The 19,506-nt window shown below is 45.6% G+C and overlaps 1 protein-coding gene across 17 annotated transcripts in view; it reads right to left on the bottom strand.

The window, feature by feature from the left end:
* NRXN3 (neurexin 3) overlaps window positions 1–19,506 on the bottom strand; it is a 1,723,243-nt gene that overhangs the window by 1,678,474 nt on the left and 25,263 nt on the right. For all 17 annotated transcript variants that reach the window (XR_014242461.1, XR_014242462.1, XR_014242463.1 and 14 more), the window contains exon 1: window positions 1–19,506. This exon is cut by the window's right edge. The gene's annotated coding sequence lies outside the window, so the exon portion shown is untranslated.

The raw sequence follows: 19,506 nt of genomic DNA on the forward strand, positions 1-19,506 counted from the left end.
CTTTCCAGTTGAACAGAAGATTTGGGGTCTGTTTGTTTGTTTGATGTTTAATCAACTGAGTTTGCTGGGTATGTTTCCTCTTTGGGGAGGTTCAGATGCCGGAATCTTTCTGTCTCCTTTTCTTTTTCTTTCTCTCTGGGAGGGAGTGGCGGGGAAGAAGGGAGGGGGTGTTGGAGGTGCGAAAAGCAGGTCCTTGGTGGCTCGAGATGCTGGCGGCTTCGAGAGGGGAGGACACACTCCTTCTCCCTCTCAGTGAGTTGCACGCAAGAGGAGATGTGTAGGGCTGAGCTCTAAGCCTGAGACTGCCGGAGGAGCCCAGGAATTTCACGCACTCCAGAGCCGGCCCCTCCCTCTCCCACACAGACCCCGGCATTTAAAGAGACAGCCGGGCTGCCTGGCTCAGGGCTTCACCTCCTCCCTGACTGTTTTTCCAACAGCTGAGAAGATAGCATCAGGGAGGGGCACCCTGCAGCCCCCTGCGACTAAGAGGCAGTGTCAGGAGCTCATTTCTCCCCTCATCCCAGCCTAGGAAGGTTCTTCGCTGGAACTGGAGCAGGAATTAAAGACAAAATCCTCATTTACAGCTTCAGTAGACTAAGCCACTTCCTCACTGGGGAAGATGCATGTGTCTCACTGCAGAATGAGGGAGTAGAGAGGACCCTGACCTACCAGTGTGCCTCAGTTTCCCCGAGCAGTCGCTCCTCCTCACAAAATTAGGGCAAGCCCTGTGCATCTGGTGGAGGCCGTAACTAGGACACAAAGCCATTCCTCTGCAAGCCCTCTGAATGCCTGCTTAAGACAAGACATAGTGCGGGGGACTGGGGACACAAATGAAGGTGACAGATGGGGCTTCCCCTCCAAGGCCCCTGGCAGGGAAGGCAGACAGAGGCACAGCCCACCCTATCCTCGGGGGCTGAGAGCTAAAACAGACAGAGGCAGGAAGCAGGCTCTGTGGTGGACCAGGAGCATGGTTCCCTTCTGTGGCTCGCACCCTGAGCTCGGGGCCTAGGCGTTGCCACTGCACACCCAAACCCTTCAAAGTCCATCACCAGTTTTGCCAAAGTAGTCCACGTTTGTGAAAACATTTCCCCAGTCAAGCCTAAACAAGGGATGACTGTCGGTGGCACCAAACACAAGGTTCTGTTCATCGTCAGGCCCTGGTGCCTCACAGTGGGATAAACAGCCCTGCCCCTTTCTTCTCCTGCCTCCCCTTTCTAAGGGCTGCATGGCACATGGTCCTTCCTCCGGCCAGCACCAATGGCAGGACAAGCCGCTAACAGCTGTTGACCGCTCACCACGTGCCCGCACATGGGTCAGGTCATTCAGTCCAGTGAGGTTGCTGCCTGTAGACCACTGAGGTCCATTTTACAGTTGAGGAAATCAAAGCTTTATGGAGGGTCCCCTAAGGTCACACAGCAGGAAATAACCAAAATGAAGTTGAACTCATGTGTATCCAACTCCAGAGCCTGCCTGCTCAGCCTCACGTTATATTGCCTCCTTTTCAGGGAGGGTAGTAGTCCTTATATTTCTGCCCTTTACCGGACATTCTTCCAACCATCCTAGCAAACTTGATAGCATGTGTACGCAGCATTATTCTCACAGGAAACCAAACAAGTAGGTCAACTTTCCTGCCCCAAGGAGTCTTCTATGCTTTGGTGGAAGACAGAGGTGTGTTCCTATAAAGCAAGGGAAAAATAACAGTCATGAAAGCAATGTAGAGGAAGCTCTATGGGATTGTCAAGAAGCAGATGATAAAATTTTTTTTGGAGATTTGGGGGTATAAAGGCAAGCTTGGTAGACTAAAGTGGCATTTGGGCTGGGCTTAAATGGACACATGCAATTCCAGCATTACCAGTCTGCATTTCCGTCTGTTTTACCTTTCAGATAATAATCTCACTTCCTTATGTTTCTTTGGGTCCCCAGTCTTCAATACCTCAATGGTACCCAGCACATAATCGATTAATTTCATGTATGACACCTCAACTTTCACCAGTTTATGCTAGACCTGAAATGCCGCGTCTCCTGATCTATATCCTCCTTACCTGGCCTTCCTTGAAGTCCATGTACCTTATTTGTTTTCAGAATGTGGGAGGGAATTTCAGAGGACACAGTGCATGGGATTGGGCAAGCTGTCTAGAGCTCCTGTGGGAAGAACAATGTAAAGGATCATCACCATGATCCAGCAGGACATTGGAACTAGCCAGGGCAGCTATAGACTCACCTTTGGAAACAGCAGGAAGAGACCTAAGGGGCCCCTCTGGGGAATATGAGGGTATAAGCCCAAAGGGAGAGTCTGAGGACTCACTGCCCTGCAGATGTCACCTCCCATGGGACTCCTCCAGCAAACACCAGCTTTGGAAGGACATTCCCTCAAGAAGTCCACTGCATGTCTACAGGACGACCTAGGGTTAAAACACGTACCTGGATTCCAATCCCAACTTGACCACCCAAATTTCGTGTGATGTGAATAATTTTTTCCCTCTCCAAGTCTCAGTGTCTTCACCTACAAAATGGAGATAATGCCTGTACTTACTTCATAGGATTGTTTCGAGAATTAAATGATAAAATACATGCAGAACACCTGCCCCACCGAAATGTTTAACAAATGTCCACTACCTTGGCCCAAGGGTCTGCCTTTGCCCCTGCATGGGATTATTAACTTTGGACTGCCCCCTATAGTTAGCATTCCCTTATTTCATCATTTAATTTTTTAATATTTTAGCTTACTATGACATCTTAGGTACTATCATTTACTTGTTTTTAGTCCTTTTGCTTTTTACCTACTTTACCTTGTATACTTTGAATATACTTGTCATTATCACTTTATTCCATTTAGTAGTTTCTTGGGCTTCTCAAGTGTTATTTATCTTTCAATTACTCTGGTGTATCCTTTTAGTCTGCCTTTTATTATGAAATCTTTGGGCTCATTTTATCCCACTCCTCTACAGCATTTTAGCTAACTACCACTCCACTCATTCTCAGTGATCCAGCATTCCCTCAGATAGCTCTGGATTTATGAGGATGGATACGTACAAAAGAGCAGAGATGGACAACAATAAAGACAATCAGACATGTCATGCAACCATAAGCATAAAGCAATATCAGGTGTCTGCCCAAATGATGGTGCCACACCGGCAACGGTACTGATTTTTCTAAAGAAAGACTCAATGGAGGTAACTGAAGCCTTCAGAGACCCTGGCCTTTCACTGCTCTCACCTCTGTCCTGAGCTGCGAGGACCACAATCAGAGCCCATTAGGTTAGAAGGTTCCCTGGTGGACCTATCTTCTTCACTTGGCTGTGAGGCTGCTGCCTTCGCTCAGTTCAGGAGGAAAACAAAATGGGACAGGGACTCTTCCAATTTTTCTCAAATGCGCCAGACCAATGCTTTCAGAATGGAACAAGGAACAATTTTATTACCAATCAAAAGAATAAGTTGTCCATGACATTCTGGGGAAAAAAGTCAAGTTGATATAATGATGAGAATGACAATAATAATAACAAACACCACCACAAGTCTGGGCCTCCACTTGGTAGCATCCTAGTTAAGATCCCAAGGCTCTGCAAAGAGCACATCTAGGTTCAAATCCCAGCTGCACCATTTGCTGGCCATGAGACCTTGGCCAAGTTACTAACATTTCAAGTCTCAGCTTTCTCATCTGTGAAGTGGGAATGATAACGATACCATCCTCAAACATTTCCTGTGACAATTATATCGAAAGCACCTGTGATAGTAAATGGCACTTGGAAGGTCCACAATGGAGTATCAGTTATCATTATCAGAGTGGGATTTAAAATATTTAATATCTGAGGTGGCATGGCAGCAGCCAATCAGACTGGAGGCTGGCCATAAGCAAATGGTTTGATCCTAACAGGACATACCAGCTATCAGCCCTGATCATTAGCATTATTTTCACCTGCCTGGTACTAAGGTAAGCACTTGGCATGCGTTATCTCGTTTAATCTTCACAGCAAGTTGGCTTTATGTTATTTATCGAAATATATGCAATTGCATATTTATAAACAAGACTATGCCTAGAAAATCAGGGTTATAGATAAAAGACTTAACATATACCTTTCTGTTGCCCTAATGACTCTTGGTATGTGAATTTCAGGTTGCTGTGGGAGTTTTTTGCCTTCATTACACAGGTTCTTTCTTTTACTTACTGATTGTCTCAATAATCTCTGGAAAACAATGATAATGGTCAATGGCCTCAGTTTCTTCATCCATTAAATAGGTATACGTACCGTCCTCCCTTTCTGAGTTCCCACTGCCCTACCCTAACAAACCCTGGGAATATCAAAGGCTTGTCAAGCCAAGACCAAGTCACAAAAATTGGGCATTAGACAGTTCTGCTAATCCCCAGCCAGCACTGCAGTTGAGTCAAGGTCTCAGATCCCCGCTTGCCTTGCTCCTGAGCAGATTTCAAATTCAGCCTCAAATGCTATTGGCTCAAAGCGGTTCATCCAACGCCGCTTTCGAATATCCCTTACCCTGTTCTCTCCTCTCCTCCCACAAGAGCTGGGCTGCATTGCTGCCTCCTGGAGTCTGACATTCCATCACCCACGTGACGGTGTTTCCAGTGTTATTAATAAGTGACTGCTTATTAATTAGTATGATTAGACATGCACTGTGCAGTGTAGACAGTAACACAGAGGGGCCTGGCATCTCCAGGGAGAGAACTTATACAGAAAGAGTTAAACCTGCAGTCCAGCAAGAGGACACAGGGCCAGCAGTGAGTCAGGGGGAGTCAAGAGCACCACTCCCCAAATTCTGCAAGCGGCGCCTAATCCAGAGAGCTGTTCGTCACAGGACGGAAGGAGAACACGTGGATGTGAGATTTACAGGCGCGCGAGGATATAAGCCCAAAGGGAAGCCTAAGCACTCAGGCCTTGAGGGGGTTAGTTCCCAGGGAATGTTTCTAATTCCAGGCATTCCTTCCACTAGGGTATCAGCCACTCCCCCACCCCCCACCCCCCACCCCCAAAGAGGCTGCAGGAAAGGCTAGCTCCCAGGAAGGCAAAAAGTCTTTAACTTCCAACTCCAGTGGGGAACCCTCTACCCTCATTTTCTTTTCCTGCTTATTCCATGGAAATAAAATATTCTCAGGCGCTTGCAGCAGTAGAAGCCTCTCAGCCATCTCCCTGAATTCAGCAGCCATTGCCAGCTGAGAGGAACCAGCCTTTGGGACAGGACTGCCGTTTCCAGCCTCGGGGAGATCCTGGCTAGGACATGGAATGGCATCCCTGCGCCATCCTTCTTCCCCTGAGCACCCAGGAGCAAGCAACTTGACTAGACTGATGATGCGAGAATATCTCACCAAAAAACTTTACAAGAAAAACACTAGAAGGAAACTATTTCCTCCCACGCTGATAATTTTCAGAGCAATTCTAGAATTTCCTGCTTGGGGATCACATTTTAATATGGTCCAGATATATTTGGAGTGTTTAATGGGTTTGAATGTTTGAGCGGCAGGGAGTTACCTATTAATACTTGATGGTTGCTTTAAAAAAAATCATCATTTGCTCCATTTATGACAGAAGTTCTTGTCTGTTTTAAACTTCATTCCTCCCACCAGCTAGGTAAGAGCAGACAGCTGGCACAGGCCACTTTCAGATCGAGTGCCGAGAGAGCAGGACTTGCATCTCTGCATAGTGTAGTGGCAAAGGGCGTGAACTCCAGCTCCAGACCGCGCAGGCTGGAATCCAGCTCTACAGCCCACAAGCCACAGGACCTTGGGCGAGTTGCTTGACCATTCTGCACCTCAGTTTCCCCTTCTATGTAATGGGGATCACAATAGGACCTACCTCAGAGAGTTATTAGGAGGATTAAGTGAGCTAATATTTTTAAAGTACTCAAACAGTGGTATTCACAGTGTAGAGGCTATGTGTGTTACTTAATAAAAAATAAAACAACTTCCCATGGGCACTACTTCCCAGGATGCCCTTAATAAAAGCTTCCTAACAATGGCAATGGTCATGTGCTGGTTCTAGAAAATCTCAGGATCATGGGCAGGAAAGATATCCATTCTGCTGTCATTCCTGGAGGTTCAGTCAGCCCCAGTTCCGGTGCCATTTGCCCTGTGTCCCTCCCCAGTCCCTGCTTCCCAACATCTCTCCCTCTCCCTCTGCTGGACGGCCCTCATATCATCCCTACCCCTTCACACTATAAAGCCAGCTCAGCCTGGGTGCAGGCAGGAAAGGCAGCACCAACAGTGATGGTCTTGTGGAGTCCAAAGCACGCCCCATCTCCATTCCCATCCCCAGCAGCCATTCTCTCGGACCCACGCACTAGAACTATTTTTAAATGATATACTTTTGCCCGGTTGTGGAGGAAAAAAAAAAAAAAAAGAAAAAACACCCTCCCCAGGATTCAAGCTGAAGATGGAATGATTGCCAAATGCTAACAGCTTTTCAAACAGGCCGCAGTTAAAAATATGTCTGAAATGGTTTTAACTCAAACTCAAAAAATAGCTTAACCGACTGTGGAGCTGTAGGCAGTAGGGGGTGGGGAAGCTGACGAGGAAGAGGGATTCCCTTCGGAGGGGCCCAAGGCAAACCCTCCACAGGGACACAAGAGAGGTGCCTGGCTTACTTCTGCATGGGAATAATACCTTTTGAAAACACAGACCAGATCTCCAGGAAAAGTGGTGGCACCAGAACGCTTGAGCTGCTCCATACGAGGAGATACTCCTGATATGGTCCAGACTGTGTGGCTTCCTGGACCTTCACTACTCTCAGTGTGACCACAGCTGCACCAGCATTGTCTCTGAGTGGGTCAGCAATGCAGACTTGCAGCTCCTACCCCCCGCTCCCAGCCCAGCAGACCTGCTGAATCAGAATCTGCACTTCAAGAAGATGCCCAGGTGATTCAAACTCAAACTCCAATGTCATGGGTGTTACCTTGGGCTCTGTCATGACACCTCAACCCTAAAAAGGATTGGATTCAACATATTTCTCCCCATTTACTTATGAGGAAACTGAGGTACAAGGAAGGACTCATCTAAGGTCACCAGCCGAATCAGTCTAACAGTATCATCCAGAGTTCCAGCCCCTCCCCGAGGGCTTTAAGTCCCAAGTTGGGCTTCATCATCAGACCTAGCCGAGGACAGCAGAGAATTTCTGATGCTTTCTTTCTAGGGGCAAAGGACCTAGAACATAAAACAACAGCTTAAAGCAACATTTCTCCAAGTAGGTTCAGTAGGTCACTATACCTATCAGATACTCTGAAAGACTCTATTGTCAAATATGATCAGAAAATCCATAATCACACTAATATATTTAAGTCTCTGAGAAGTCTTGCAGAAGAGAAACTTGCTTAACATTGTTTAATATGATGTTCTCCAAAGTTATTTTACCACAAAACCCTTTTTTCCACACAGGAGACCTGTTAATATGAATGACATCATGTTCTGAGAAATACTAGTTGGGATTCACCACCTTTTACCATTTAATCACATGCTCAACCAGTCTGCAGGAAAGCATAATGTTTCATGATGTTTTGTAAAGGTGGGTGCAGGGGGAGGAGTTCCTTTTATAGCAGCCCCCAAAACATCATCATTCAACCTGATATTGATCACTTCCTGCAGCAGGGAGCTCACTACCACACAAAGCAACCCAACTCATCATTGGATGACTCCAATATTTAAAAACGTTATTACATTAAGCCAAAATCCTCCTTCTTGTAACATCTTGAGCAAAAATTGCTTAAAATTTATCTTCAGCACCAGTGTGCATAGGGATTTGATCATTGTTTCTAACAGTTACCCTTCACACACAACTCTAGCAGTAATAGACTAATAAGTCTGCTCTGTCCTCTGCAGTCTAGACCTTCATCTATTTCTCAGAATCATAGAATTTAGAGCTTAAAAGTATTTTAAGTATTACCTAACCCAACGTTTTTATTTTACAGATGAGAAAGCCATGTCCAAGAGCAATCAAATTACTTGCCCAAGATCAAACAGACAGTCGAAACTTAACCTGGGAGACTGGATTTGAATATAATAGGGTGCTTGTGTTCTTTTCTTAGAAGGAGAACTTTCTTTCCTCACGAGGAGCTCCTGGGTGTTTGAGGTTCATGTTTAACCCCCAAGGCCCAACACAAAGAATCACACAGCCTCCCACATCCTTCCTCCTGGTACCCCTTTCAGATGCCGCACTGGGGGCCAGATGAGTCACAGAGCTCACCCAGCGTGGGGAGTTGTCTTCCAGCTTCTCCCCTCCTGGGGTGGCCAAGCTGGGACTGTTCTTCACCCCACGCTGCCTCCTCACCATCAATGCCATCTGCACCCTCCTTCTCAAGGATCACCATCTGCTTTCCTGATACCACTCAGCCACCCCCAGCACTTTGCTTGGTTTCCTAACCCACTACTTGGGCCACTCTCCTTGCAAATTGTATTTCCTTTTTTTCTTCCCTTTCCAAAGTCTTCATCCACTCATTCTTTCACCTCCTCAGCCCACAACTTCATGAGCTTGCATGCTTACCATCTCCTATTTCCTCGCCCTCTCTCATGCCAAGCCCCCACTAACCTAGAAATTCCATCAGAGCCCATTACTTGGGCTAAGATTTTGCTGCTAGGCTATATATGTCTGCTGAATAAATAAATGAGGTTCTTTCTTTCTGCTGTTCTTCTACGCCAACCTGGTCTCCCATATTCTTGAACACCATCACATAAGCCCACTTGCCCCTCTTCCTACTAGTATACTCCCTTCCTACAAAGCAGTTAAGGGCTGGGTACACACTAGGGGTTAGGTAAATGCAGAGTGATAGTACTAAGTCACTAAGAAATATTCCTAAAGATGACTACTGCTCCTTTACTCGCTAGACAGGAGGGCAGTGATCACATATATGTAACCATACATAGCATTTAAAAGTTCTCAATAAATACGTGATAAATGAATTTTTTTTTAAAGTTTGGGCACTTATGAAGCCCAGAATGATTTCCACTTGTTTAACATCTATTCTGTGCTGGACATTTCACATATATTATCTCGTTTAATACTTGGAAGAGTTCTATAAGGCTGGGGCAAGAGGTTCGGGGAAGCAATTCAGATCTAGAGCATTCTGGCTTCCACACCTGCACACTTCCCTCTTCCTCTCTGCACCCCCAAAGGTATCCACCAAAAGGGTCCAACGCCGCGTCCCTCATTTAAATGGAGATTAGTTTCAGTTCCCTACTTTCTTTCTCTCCTTTCTAATCAGTAGTTCTCTTGTTCTCTGATGTTCCCTTTCCCTGTCTACAACTCCTTGAGAAACCCTTCCCACCCTCCCCATTCTTCACCGCCCATTGGACATGTGGCAAATACAGGCATTAGCAAACAAAAGTTTTATACCAAAGGTCACTCTGGAAGCAAACCAGAGCCCTGTGTGAAGCGTAACTGTGAGAAACAGATTTCAGTGATTAATGCCCTATTCACACTGGAGGTGAAAATAGATTTTAGGCCAATTGTTGACTAAGAAAATCTCAAAGTGTGAAAATCTGGCATGTAACTATGGGGACCAGGGAATCAACCTCTTCCCCCACCAAATGCTCTGATGCATCTGCTTCTAAACTCTGAATTAACTGGTTCAAGTCTTCTCTCTTCTTTGCAGCCTCTGGTAATAAGTTGGCACTATCAATGCCAAACACTGGAAAGAAAATTAAAAGTCTAGAAAATCAACCAAACATGGATAAATCACCTCTGAAGCATCCAAATATGCCAATAGCCTCACATTTTTAGTTTTCGAAGATTAACTCTCCGTTTTGCTCTTCCATGCCCCATCACCTTATCTCTAGTTTGTCTTCTAATTCATGTAACAAGTGTGAATCACTTCAAAAGCTGATGATCCCCACACCCTCTTAGTATTACTGCTTAGGCCTGAAGCACATGCAGACCATGTTGCTGAGGATGGGCAAGATCTCTACGGTAGACACCTAGGGGGGAAAAAGACAAGATGCCCCTTTACTTCCTGGAAAAGTCAAGGAAAAATGATGACATGCTTATGGTTCAAGCTAACTTCCTCACTCTCCTAAATCACACCCCATCTTCCTTCACATCAATCTCTAGGTTGAATTGACATGCAGACTAGCTCTGCTGGAAGGTAAGACATACCAGGCTTACAAATACCACTACCTAAACCTCTTTGCTTTGGCTCCCAAGAGCTGGTGACCCTTGCTGATTGGAAGTGGTCTCTTCCACTAGGTCTCTTTTTTAAGCTATATGTTGACTTTTTTCCCTTTTTAAACTTCTTTTTAAACTTGCAAATCTCTCCTAATCCAGAGGACTTTATTAACTCTCTCCCTCTCTCTGGATTTTCCTCCAAGAGTTTACCAAATTATTCTTGGGCCTAGATTCATTTACTAACCATATCATATTCCAAGTAGAGAGAATACAGTAGTAAACAAGACAAACAAATCTTCTGTCCTCATGTACCTTATATTCTAGTAGGGATAAGGAATAGAAAATAATAGAGCACATGAACACATGAGATACTTTCAAAGAGTGATAACTACTATGAAGAAAACAAAATCATAGAATTTTATAAAAGCAGCTAGGGGAAAGAAGAACAGTTTTAGACTGCATGGTCTAAAAGGCTTTTCTGAAAAAAACGGTTTTTTTGACTTAAATCTTGACTAATAGGAAGTATCCCATCATGAATGAATACTTTTTTTCAGGATGATAGGACAAATATTACTTGGTAAAATTCCAGCTAAAAGGTAAGTAAAATTTCAGAAATAGCATTAAGGTGCATCATTCTTAGAAGTCAGTCTATAAAATGAGGTGAGAGACGTTTGTTATACAAAGGACATGAGAGCAGGGGAGAATCAAGCCATCCGAATATTCTTCTTACCTCAGGGAACATGTAACCACTTCCCAGGAATTTGTAAGCTTCAGGTTTTTATAGCACAGTGGTTAAGAGAATCGACTCTAGAAGCAGACTACCTGGTATCGAATCCTGGCTCTGCAATTTACCAGCTGTGTGGTCTTTGGCAAGTTATATAACCTCTCTGTGCTTCATTTTTCTGATCTATAAAATAGTTATAATAACGGTACCTACCTCAAAAGGTTGTTATGATAATTAAATCATTTAATATATGTAAAGCGCTCATAACAAATGACAGAATATAGCATGTGCTGTATAAGTATTACCATCATGTTGCCAGGTGCATCCCTTAATGAACACGCATGCACACATCAGCATCAGGCATTCTCACAGCACACTCCTCAGGGCAATCAGTGCAGAGACCCCTGTGCACACTGAGGGATCCTGATCCCAGCAGGAAGCTGATTCAAGCCTAAAGAGACTCTTTCTCTTTACAGAGTCAGAGATGGAGATTTAGTTCATATAGAATTGTAGAGGCCTCTGATTCCTTTAGAACCCACTCAAGTCACACAGTGGTTCACAGGAGTCACAAAAGGAGCCCACGCATTTCCATGACTTTTCCCCAGGTCTCTTCTTGGCTAGAACCATGAACTGAAGTCCAGACTGGTCAGTCACCAGGTAACAGTACTTGTTAGGGGAAAAGGGCAGCCTTCCCAGAGTCACAGCCCATCTAATTCCTGTGCGAGCTATAAGCTTGTCCAAGGCTTAGCATCTAGCATATTGTCTAGCATATCAAAAGTGCACCCAAAATATTTGTGGAATAAATGAATTGTGGCTCTTTTTCATTATGTTTGTGCTTCAGGTGGACAATAATATACACCCTATAATTAATATAAGCATCTGCTTTTTTCCCTCACCACTAGGAAGAAAACTAAATAAATGAAGCATTCTAAAACAATCAGTTGGCATCACAGAATAAGAGCAAATGTGAAAGTGGTCGTTAGTTTTTAGGGCGGACATTCATTCAGCAAGTCCTCAGCAGCTTGCTACTCTGGTTTTATCTCAACTCTCCTGTGGGGCCATCATTATTAGAGTAGTTTGTGGACAATTTCCCCTCAAATTCCCTACAGAAGTGTATTGCTTGCAGAATCATGGAGAGCTCCCAACAGCTTCCCGTTCGGCAGAGCAGCCTCAGTTTTCTCAGGACCACGGAGAGCTCCCATGCTGCTCAGCCGGTGTGCGGGACTTGACATCTTTCACAATCACTGAGAACTCCACCAAGAATTGCAGACTGATGATTCCTAGTGAAACCGCCTCCACTGCGATTCAAATATTGGAATGGGGCAAAAGGTGACTGGGGTAAAAAGTGTCCCAAAGTCCAAGAAATAGCCAGAGAATCTGCTATCCTGAGGTACGGCTCAGAGCAGGCCTGAAGACAGCAAACTAATGATTGCAGCTACTTTGTGCCAGATCGGCATTTTTATTTCCCTTTCCCCTACCCCCCCAAAGTTAAATGCCCAAGGTGAATTCAAAGCCTGCAGTCCAAACTGTGATCAGATCAACGTGGCTGCACCAGACGAAACTGATCTTATCTGAATGGTGACTTTATCCACTTTGGAGAGTAGAACTCATTACAATAATAAGGAGTGACAGAAATGGGAGGAAGAACAGTCACAGCAGAGCCAGGAAAGAATTCACTTTACTATCATTTTGGAGGATTAATTCTAAACTTCCCTCCTATAAATGTCATTTTTCACTTCAGCAGGAGGTCCGGGGTCTGAAATTATTCTAGCCAACTTGCAGAATGCACCACTTTGCACCTGATTTGCAATGCATTTCTGCTTCCTCCTACCAAGTTCAATGATGTTTATTTAATGGTCACCTGGCCCCCTGCTTGCTCCACTCCCCTGGTGTGAGGAGGTATACACACTGGAGGTCAGGTGGGAGAATGCAGTTGTTAAGAAGGTCTGAGAGTATATAGGTAAGGAGATAGGGTGTGAGCTTACAAGCACAAAAAAGGTATACAAACTCTCACAAAGAATAGGATTGTATGGCTGCAAGGGGTAGAGGGAAGGCAAAATGTGTTGAAGCAACTGTGTGTGCTTTAAATAATGTATTATATCTAGACCTGGACCCGCTAGGTCCCTTACCCACTAGCCAGTTTAAGTGAGAGGATTATATAATTACCTGGATCCTCCTTAATTGGACATACTAAGTATTTCCAGTCTCGTCTCCTCAGCAGCCCCCTAAATTCTAGCCACACTGCATTAATTGCCTTTCTTCAGACTTGCTACATAATTTTACACCTCCATGTTTTTATTCAGGCTGTTCTCTCCTCCCAAAATTCCCTCCTACTTCCTCCTCTCCATCTCCCCACCCAGTTAAAATCACATTCACACTTCAAGGCCCAGATCAAAGGCCACCTCCTCCACAACACTAACCCCTAACTCTCCCCCATAATTATTATTCACTCCTTCACCTCTGTCTTCACAACAGGCTATTTTTAACTCACATTAGAGCTATTTGCTTGCATGTTTCTCGCCCCCTCTAGATTGTAAACTCCTTGAGAGCAGGAGTTTTTTTATAAATCTTTGTATTCATGGCAGCACATTGCAGTTTCTTGATCATGGGTATATCATAATACATTTTTAAGTAAATGAATGATTTTTAAAAAAATGTAACAATATAAAGCACAAGCCAGAATATCTTCCTCAGTCACTTTTTGCTGGACGTTTGTACAATAACTTGGAAATGGCCAAATCCTTCCAGGTGCTGATTTTCTTCCACCAGCTTAGCAATCAGGAGAGGGAGGAAGAAGAATTGACCATAAGTCTCTAGGGTGCCTGGCTAGGGCTGCATCCACAATCCCCAACGATAAACAGGATGGAGCCTTTGCCTTAAGATCAGAGTGCTCTTACTTGTGCCACTGGTGACATCTCTCCAACTGATGGTCAGATTCTGGACACTACTTTTGACCCCAAGGTGCTTACTTGATATTTCCTACCCTAGCAGACTTATCTGAACTTAACTTCTGGACTTTTAAGAGTTATGGTCTCTCTGATTTTACAAGTCCTATCTTTCCCCCCAAAATTCATACTATTTCCTACCAGGTCTCTACTATCGTCTGAACCCCAGGTCCTGGATCCTTCAAAGCACCTCTGTGCCAAGTGCCAATGTATCAGCCCGGAGTAGCTGTATGTGTGAGTGTGGATGTGAACATGACTAGACACAGCAGCATGTGTGTATAGTTGTTTACACTCAGCCTCACTCTGTGTGTCATTATACAAAGGTAGGAGCATACTCCCATTAGGAGCAGGGCACTCCTCAAATCCTCACGGGAAGAATGTTGATAAATTTGATGCCAGAGAAATGCCTCCACTGCCTCTCTCATAAACTTTCTACCTAGGAGCAATGGTCAGTTCCCAGGACCTGCATCGTCCACATCTAGCACTCTTAGAATTGGGTCTGACCATGGGAGGAAAGAGTGAAGGTTGCCGAGTCTCAGGTGGAGTTACCTCATCCCTGATGTCCTCTGGAAGATGCTGGCGCTGAGCTTTGTTTTCCAGTTTCCCCACTCCATGCACCTCCCATCACTGGCTTCTTCAGGTACCACCCCCATATCTTGCTCAATTCCTTTCAGATTTCTCGGCTGACTCTTGATGGGTGGATTATGCCCTTCCCATCTTGCTCAGCCCACTGAAGTCTGTGTCCTTTGATTTTCATTTATCTGCTCCCTGAGTCTTGAGCTGTAAGTGGGCTCTGTCTTCTGGGTTAGTACAAGAATACTACCTTCCCTGCCTCTGACAAGATGAGGAACATGCAGGGCAGTTGAGATGAGAAGGGAAAAGTAACACCATGCTCTAATAGATGCAACAGTCCTGCATCCTGAATGATCATTTTGTCTCACTGTAATGACTTTCTAAAAAGTTAGTGGTTAATTTCCACTGTTCCATGATCATTTCTCATTTTTTTCCCCAGTAGCCACTATTTCTGCCAGAACCAAAGAAGTTAAAGAAGCAGCCAACATGTAATGCAAGAAGCATAACTCTGAGTTTGAACTTATCTCTACTTCTTTGAGTTCTGGGACCTACCTATCTTGAGCCTCACTTTCCCCATCTGCAACATACTTAACCCAGGACTCTGATGACTGAACCAGGTAGCATAAGTGACAATGTCCAGGACAATGCCTGGCACATAAGAGAAACAATTTGTTCCTGAGCCCTGTGGAGCTGCCCTCAAGGATTCGATGGTTAGTGTGGACTTGTGGCAGGTGGGGGCAGCAGAGGGCCACTGGGGAAGTGGAAGAAAAGGTAGGAGGCCCAGGTCTTCCGAATCCTTGGTTCTGGGAGACAGGTTCCAAGAGCAGGCATCTCAAGACAGGTCAGGTCCTCTACCGAAGAAATACAGGAGAGACAGCAGGTAGGTACACAGAGGCCTACCTGAGATAAGTGAGGGTGGGTCAAGTGAGGTCAAGATGTCAAGAATTCATGAGAGAATTGGCACCACGGAGCCAGCCATGCCAGCTGGAGAGCCTGGGGTGCCAGCCAGAGAGGTCAACAACCTGCAATTACAGAGATTTCCTCTTTTAGTGGCTTCTCAGAGCTGCCACACCACTGGAAACAGGTTTTCCTTGGCCTCAGCAAAGGCAACCCACATCAGCAAAACTAATTTGTTGGGGGAAATTTTATATATATATATATATATATATATATAATAATTCACACCCTTAGCCAAACTATAAAGATTTAAGAGTTCCTTCTGGCCTGATAATGTCCTTGTCTTGAGGCACTTGCTAAAAAGCTCATCCTTGCAGCTTCCTTGTCTCTTATTCCCAAGCTGCAAAAATAATTCTCAAACAGGCTGCCTCAGGACCCTGGGTCAGGTGTCAAACATCCACCCTCAGAAATCATGAAGGCATCTGAAACTGTTTCATCATATGTAAAAAGAGGGGACTGGATAGGGCCTTTTTCTTCTTCTAAAGCCTCTCAGAGTCTAAAGCTGAAAGCTTTTCCTTCATTCACCGTGTACTAAGTGGGAGCTCCACTTTGTGCGACCCCCTTTGGTGATGACATCACCTTACAGCCAGGGACCCCAGGTGGAGCATTAGAGCTGGAGTTCAACTGTCTCCAGCATTGACTCCTGGGGCTTTGGTGCCATTCAGGCCTTAAAGGTGTACATACCACATATGGGTCTTGCCAGAACCACCCCTAGCTGCACATTAGTACCACCTGGGAAGCTTTTCAAAAACCTATCTATGACCAAGCTTCCATCACCAGAAATTTTTATTTTATTAGTTTGGGGTAGGGTAGGAATAATGATCAAAATATCTACTGACCAGTAAGGCATGAGCCCAGCCAGTCAGATGGATGCTGGCAGGACGCCACGCCTGCATGTACACACTAAATGTCAACCCTAGCCCTGGGCCCAGCTATCAATATGTTTAAAAAGCAGCCCAGGTGATTCTAACATGGAGCCAGAGGGGAGAACCACTGGGCTAGACTTTGCCTCTGAGTAAATGTCCAGTGACTGAAGACTCCTCCACGAATGCGAGCGGCTCACAGACAAATTGACCTAAGATGCTCTCTGCACTAGAAAAGCAAGCAAGGAGATGAGGTTGTGATCCCAGGACACGCACAGAGGATTCCATGGTCTTTGAGGGCAGGGACAATGTTGCCTCTGGCTTCGACCCTCCAGCGCCTCTCACAGCACCTGGCAGGCAGTAGGAGGTCAGTAACGTCTGATGATGAATGAATAGCACTGACCCTCCGTGGGCTTCTGTCATAAGGCTAAATGATCTACACAGCCCCATGGAGAATGCATGACCAGAGTGCAAATACTGCTCATGCACTCTGTAATTCAGGCTATACTTTCACTGGCTGAAGGGAAGGGGGTGCTGTCGCTCATTTCTCACATCAAGCATCTGCAGGGCAATCAGTAAGTGTTTAGAAGAAAGTGGGGATCCCTTGCCTTCATGCAACCACCCCACCCCGATCACTCTCCTGGGTTGAGGGAAGCTTGCTGTGCGGGTGTGTTTCCAGCCTCACCAGCCAAAGCTTATGTTCTTGTCTCCAGAAATTCTGAGGGATGATTCAGCTCTTCCTAAGTCCCCTGGTCTGCCCCTGGGCCTGCTGTCCCAGCCTGAACCATGATGGCCCCTCGTCCAGGCTTCTCCTGCCGCTCTCCTCACCCCGTGCAGCACTGACCCACTTCTGCCATCTGCACCATGGTGTGGGTCTTTGGCCGAATCGGGAAAAAAAAAAAAAAAAAGACGGCCATTTGGAATCTTAATGAGACCAAGTTCATTTCATTATGTTGTCATTTCATATTTCACCGCTTTGACGGTGAAGGCACAGGAGACCCCAGAGGGCCTTTCTGCTTTGCACACAGGGTGGAGAGGCAGGAGAAGGAAGGGGGGACATGACTGACAGGAGACCACGCCCCCTCCATCACCCTCTCTGCCCACACCAAAACCAAAGTGGGGGGAGGGCTGGTCCTTTCCTTGGAGACCAGGATGACAGCCAGATACAGGAGGCTGAAGGAGCACCTTTCCTTACAGAGGGGGCTCTGCTCAAACCAGGGCAGGAAGGGAGGAGCCCTCCTCAGTGCCGAGCTCTGACATGTTCTCAAGTACAAACAGAGCTGGCCTCGGGGCATCATAGAAATTGCCATTATAAATTCAGATGGCGCACCAGGGGGTGCCTCGTTTTCTATTATTGTGGTTGGTCTCATGAGCCACTCCAGCAATAGGATCTCAAAAGTGCAAGTGCTACCCCCGGGGGCACCATTAGAAACACATTATTTTAAAGCACCACAATAAAGCGTGAACTCAAACAACTTCATTGAAATAAAGATTAATATGGAACATGTGTTCCTCAGCCTCCTCCCACCCACACACCCTACAACCCATGCCTTTCTCCCCTGCACGAACACCTGGTAGTCTACTCACTAGACCACCTGCCCGGCCTGCAGTTCAGTGCTTGATATGATATGAGACATGGAACTTGGGTGAGCCGCAGGAGCCGAGGATGTAGGAAGGCCAAGCCGTGCCAGGCACAAGGGGGAGCCGCAGAGAGACCGCTCCTGAGATTCCAGGCCCGTTAGCCAGTGGGATGCAGTGTACAAAGGCCTGGACTGGAGTGGAAAGTCCTGCATCTCGCCAGATTCAGCCGCTGAGGAGAGGCATTAACCTGAGCACATCATTTAACCCCTCAGAACCTCAATTATGTTTTCTATAAAAGAAAACTACATGTCCTTCCTTATTATTCCTGTTTCACAGGGTTATGGTGGGGATGAAACAAGGTAAGGCAGGTTGTATGAAATGTCATTAAAACCAGAACATACCATCTCAACATAAGATACATGCTACGTTTTATTGTGCTTTGCAGATATTATGTTCTTCACAAATGGAAGGCTGTGGCAGCCCTGCGTGGAGCAAGTCTATCGGCGCCATTTTTCCAACAGCCTTTGCTCACTTCATGTCTCATTTTGTGTCACATTTTGGTAATTCTCACAATATTTCAAACTTTCTCATTATTATTATATTTGTTATGATGATCTGTGACCAGTGATCTTTGATGTTACTATTGCAAAAAAATTACAACTCATTGAAGGTTCAGATGACGGTTAGCATTTCTGCAATAAAGTGTTTTCTAATTCAGGTATGTACATTGTTTTTTAGACATACGTCATTGCACACTTCATAGACTACAATATAGTGTAAACATAACTTTTATATGCACTGGGAGACCGAAAAATTCATGTTTTTTTCGATATTTGCTTTATCTCAGTGGTCTAGAATCTGACCCACGATAATTCCAAGGTATGCCCGTATGCCCTTCTGCAGGGTGCTGTCTGGGGAAAGGGCCTCAGCTTTCTCTGGCCACTGAGCCACAGGAAAGCAAGCAAGGCCCACCAGCGGCAGGTGCAACACCTTCCTCTTGGCTCAGCCCAGCTGGGGACTGGGGGGCAGCCAGGGCTTGGACACTCTGGCTTTTCTTTACATAGGCCCAGGAGACACAGGCAGTACAGTAGAAGTGGACGAATGAAAAAGAAAGCAAATGACCTTCTACTAAACAAGAGCAAAGGGACTTCCCTGGTGGTGCAGTGGTTAAGAATCCGTCTGCCATTGCAGGGGACACGGGTTCGAGCCCTGGTCCGGGAAGATCCCACATGCTGTGGAGCAGCTAAGGCCATGCACAACTACTGAAGGCCGCGCTCTAGAGCCTGTGCACCGCAACGAGGGGTAGCCCCTCTCGCTGCAACTAGAGAAAGCCTGAACACAGCAACGAAGACCCAACGCAGCCAAATAAATAAATAAATAAATAAATAAACAAGAGCAAAGAGGAAGAGATGTGCTCCCGGAGAGCAGTAGCAATCAAAATAATCTTACTGAAAGTCATCATCTTCCCTTCCACTAGAGAGCATGGAGTTCTTTCCTTACAATCTCTAACCTCCATGGAAGGTGGGGGTCAGAGACAGACTTCCCTCTGTAGACCAGATGGGGCACAGAGAGCTTATTGAATCAGGAGAGAAAATCAGGGACAGAACACCCAGATCCTGGCCTCTAATCCAGTCTCCCTCCCTTAGAGCCTAGGTCTTGAAGAGGAGTATTTAGAGGTAGTTCTCATTTAAGGGAAACTGTGTAATCAGATGGGGTTGCCTACAATGAATTAACGGACAGAATATAAAATTCATGCTACAGGAC

The sequence above is a fragment of the Balaenoptera borealis genome (genome assembly GCF_965194805.1).
Source record: "Balaenoptera borealis genome assembly, chromosome: 3".
NCBI lineage: Eukaryota > Metazoa > Chordata > Mammalia > Artiodactyla > Balaenopteridae > Balaenoptera > Balaenoptera borealis.